Consider the following 4274-nt stretch of genomic DNA (forward strand, 5'->3'; position numbering starts at 1 on the left):
GTTCTGATTCTTAGTCATCATTACTTAGATTCTTGTAAAATGAGAAAATCTAACATATAAATGGATTTCAAATGTTATTAAATGTTTGCGAAGACAGTTAAGGAAGTTAAAATAATAGTGTTTTGTAGACACTTCACAAGGCATTCACTAGTTTTGGTTTTGCACTTTTCCTTTCATATTTTGAGGCCAAACATTTTTTTCCCAGGTGAAATAAATGTTTCTATTGATAGGAAAACCTCCTAGGCCTAGCACTTGTCCAGAGTCTCTGAGGGGTACAACAGGATGGCTGTACCCACCACAGACCAAGAGCAGCGGCAAAATTAAGCTGACACTTTGGAGCACCCACTGAGCCAGGCCCCCCTGTCCTAAGCCTTTCACATCTGCCTATGAATTCACTTACTCCTATCGGGTAGATGCTACAGCCACCCCACGTCCTATTAGAGGAAATAGGCACTAGGCAGTCCTGTGCCAGGTGGAAAGGGGCGGAGCTGGGATTTGAACCCAGGAAGCTGCCACCCTTCCTCCTGCTGCCTTCCATTTTCTGAGCCCCACCTGTACCGTACATGAACGTGTATTTTCTCAGAATCCTCTCAAGGACCAGGCATTGTTATCCCCATTTTATGAGGGAACCTGGCTCAGAGACTTGCTCCGGGTCACGCGGTTGAAAGAGGTGGCAGATTTGGCATTTGAATCTGCGCCTGCGTGATTCCAAATGCTGTGTGTGATTTTCGGGACACCGCACCGCTGCCCCCTCCCAACCTTGCCGCTTGGCAGCCAGCCAGGCCGAGTTCCTTCCTGCCCACACCTCCTCCCTCAACTCACCCCTTTAGGGGAGGGAAGGATCTGCAGGTGTTAGGGGTGGGTGGAGAGGGGCACCGACCTAACTCACCCTCACCCGGATTCCAGGCCTCTGTCAGCCTCTGCAGTAGGGAGGGGGCTATTTATCTGCAAGTCCTGGCACCGTGCCTCTTCCTCCCCTCCCCACCAGCTCCCCCTCCCGACCCCCCTTCTCTCCCCACCCACCTCCTACCCGGGGTGGTGAGTAGGTGGTTAGAAGCAGGCCTCACTGCTTTCTGCTTTCCACGTGATAGTCTCAGCTGGCTGGCTCCCCTCCCCCTGCAGATCTCCTTTATCTTGAGCCATCAGATTCTCTCTGGAGAGCACCCTCCCCTCCCCCAAGGTCACCTCCAGGGTGTTTGGCTCATGCTTACTGAACAGGCCCCCTTCTGCCTGGAAATGGGGGATGGTTTTAAAGAGCCAGATCCTTCCCTGGAGTCTTCTACTTTCCACCCCAGGGAACAGAGTCAGAGTGAAGGTGGGGCGGGGGAGGGAAGGACCATGGCTTGGAACCAGAAGACTAGGGTTTTGTCTCTGGGTCTGTGCCTCATTCGTTGTGTGACCTTGGACTAGTCGCATCCTCTTTCTGGGCCTCAGTTTCCTGAACTAGAGAGTGTGGCTGGACCAGATGCTCTCCAAGACCCTTTTCTTCTAGAAGTGTATGACTAAATGTACACCCTGCCCTGCAATGTTGGATATGTGACAGGTATATATACATATAATTTTTTTTTCTTTAATTAGAAATACAAGCAAACCTGTCTCCTGCTATTTCAGGAAGAGGTCTCACTGACTGTTCAGCCCAGAGAGGGAAGAGAAAACCAAGGTGAAACTAATACCTAGGGGAGAGAGGAGGAACTCTCAGGCTGAAGCAGGAAGTGAGAGGGAATTCCAGGGTACAATTTTGGAAGTACACTAGAATCAGAGATGGAGATTTTTTGTTTTTTGTGTTTTTTTAAAATATTTATTTATTTATTTGGCTGCGTCGGGTCTTAGTTGCGGCACGTGGGATCTTTGTCGTGGCACACCGGCTTCTCTCTAGTTGTGGCACATGGGCTTAGTTGCCCCAGCATGTGGGATCTTAGTTTCCCAACCAGGGATCAAACCCGTGTCCCCTGCAGTGGAAGGCAGATTCTTTTTTTTTGGGGGGGGGGGTTCACTAAATTTATTTTAAAAATCATAAAATGTTTCTTACAAAAAAGCATTACATTCTGCACACTGCTCTGAATAGATGCCAGGGACATATGGACTATTGTTACTTTTCCTCCCTGTCCCACACCCCCAGATGTTACAGCGACCACAAAGCAAAGTGTTCACAGTAATTACATGGGGGGACTTTTTTTAAACCACCAACAATGAACAAAAATTAAAATTCACTCTGCTGCTGTTTCAAAATTTCAATGTTAGTTTTTGCACACCCTCCCCCAACACCCAACCCTGTTTGTAAGGAACTAAAACATTTCATCTGGTGAACAGCAAAGATTTCACTACACCTCAAATGCAGAACACCTACGAGGTAGAGAAATGTTGGCTTTTTAAACAGAAGCAGATTAAAAAAAAAAAAAGACGCAGGACTCCTTCAGTTCTTCACTAGTCTTAGAAAAATTTTCCAGAATACTGCTTCACACTGTTCTGCAGCAAATACCGTGCATTCTGTATCTGGTCCTGTGTTCCTGTAATGGTAATGATCTGATCTTCGGACCCCTCTAAAGGCTCATCAATTTTGATTGAAGCTCCTGACTCATGATGGATTTGTTTAATCCGCTGACCACCTTTGCCAATAATCGATCCAGCCAAACCTTTGCAAATAGTTACTTGTGTAGTAATAATAGGTCCGCCAAGATCACCATATGAGCCATGACCCCCAGCATAGGAATAATCACATCCAGAGCCACCCTGTGGTTCATAAGCCATCTGCCACTCTGATGGGCTCCATGCATCTATTGCAGAGTCCCAGGTTTCATCAGCACTGAAACCAACCATGCCATCATAACGGTCTCCAGGTCTCCCTCTTCTGTCATAGGCCATTAGATCTCCTCCTCTAGGTGGTGGTGGAGGAAGAAGAAGATTCCGAGCTCTGTTACCACCCCAGCCACCTCGTCCAGGAGGAGGTGGAGGAGGTCCTCGACGAGGGCTCATATCATCATAATCTCTTCCGGATGGAGGCATGGGACACCCACCCCAACCAGGAGGCATTCTGTCAAAACCACCTCTTCCCCGCATGGGAAATCCCACGGGATATCCACGGCGGTCATCGACCATCATTGTAAAACCACCATAATCATTGGTTTCATCATAAAAATTGGGATCATAAGGCTGAGCACGTCCCTTGATGGGAGACTCTAAGATCATGGATGATCTTTATACACTCTACAACCCTATCAGGTTTTCCTCCAATAAGAACGAATCTGTCAGTGGATTGAGGACAACATTCCTGGAAAAGCTTGATTGTTGTCTGAGTACGCTCTCAAAGTTCTTTGATTTTAGCACCTTTGACGCCAATAATTCCTCCAGCCAGACTCTGATGAATCAACAGTCTCAACTCGCAGTCAAAGTCGCTTTCCTTTATAGTGTTGCTAATTTAAGCATTCCACAGCATCAGATTCGAGCGGGAGCTGGCTGGTTGCAGTGGGTGATGGCAACTGCAGGCCCTCTTCCAAGGTAGGATGATTTTCTTCAGAATTTCTCCAATTGTTTCAATATTAGCACTGTTATTCAGTATGCGCTCGGGGCCACTGCTGTCTGGGACTGAAACACTGGCATTGTAGTCTGTAAGGAGAGCCTTAATATTCTTGCCTCCTTTTCCAATCACTGCCTCAGCATTCTTGCTCTGCAGCAGAATGCATAATTCAACCATCTCATCAGTGTTTCTAGATCTTTTAAAAGCTTGTTCCTCTTCCTATTTAAGTCACAGGCAAGATAGGGGATTATGAGATCTTTTTCTTCAAATACCAGGGATGCTTCAGATGGGCCCCACATGAAAACAGAGGTCATGTTAGCTGTTACTTCAAAGGTATCACTCTGTACAAGTGGCACTTGGAAGGTTCACCTCCCTGCAGACTGCTGCCTTTTGGACTTACCACCTGGAATGTTCCCCTTCCCTGTCCTGATTCTGACATTCTAACCTCATCCTCCCTGACTCCCTTTTCCTTTCCCTTCTCTTCACTTCCCTTGCTGTCAGGTCCTATCCAACCCCCAGAAAACACTTCCTTCTAGAGCACTTCATGGATTCCCCTTTCATGATTTTAGTGCCCATTTCCCTCTACTGTTCAACATGTTCTATGCCAACTGAGGATAGTGCTCATTTAATTAATTTTAGTTTGTTTTTTACTTATTTGTATTAGGTCAGAAAGGTCTTAAATCAGTTTAAGATTATTGGAGAACCCAAGCTCTATGGTGTGTTTGAGTTTGAATCTGCTAGAGCCACTTTTTTTTTTTTT

At 46.6% G+C, this 4274-nt stretch overlaps 1 pseudogene; it reads right to left on the minus strand.

Moving 5' to 3' along the window:
- Positions 1-2367: 2367 nt before the first annotated feature.
- LOC133084586 (heterogeneous nuclear ribonucleoprotein K-like) lies at positions 2368-3828 on the minus strand (annotated as a pseudogene).
- Positions 3829-4274: the final 446 nt, after the last annotated feature.

The sequence above is a fragment of the Eubalaena glacialis genome, chromosome 2, assembly GCF_028564815.1.
Source record: "Eubalaena glacialis isolate mEubGla1 chromosome 2, mEubGla1.1.hap2.+ XY, whole genome shotgun sequence".
Lineage (NCBI taxonomy): Eukaryota > Metazoa > Chordata > Mammalia > Artiodactyla > Balaenidae > Eubalaena > Eubalaena glacialis.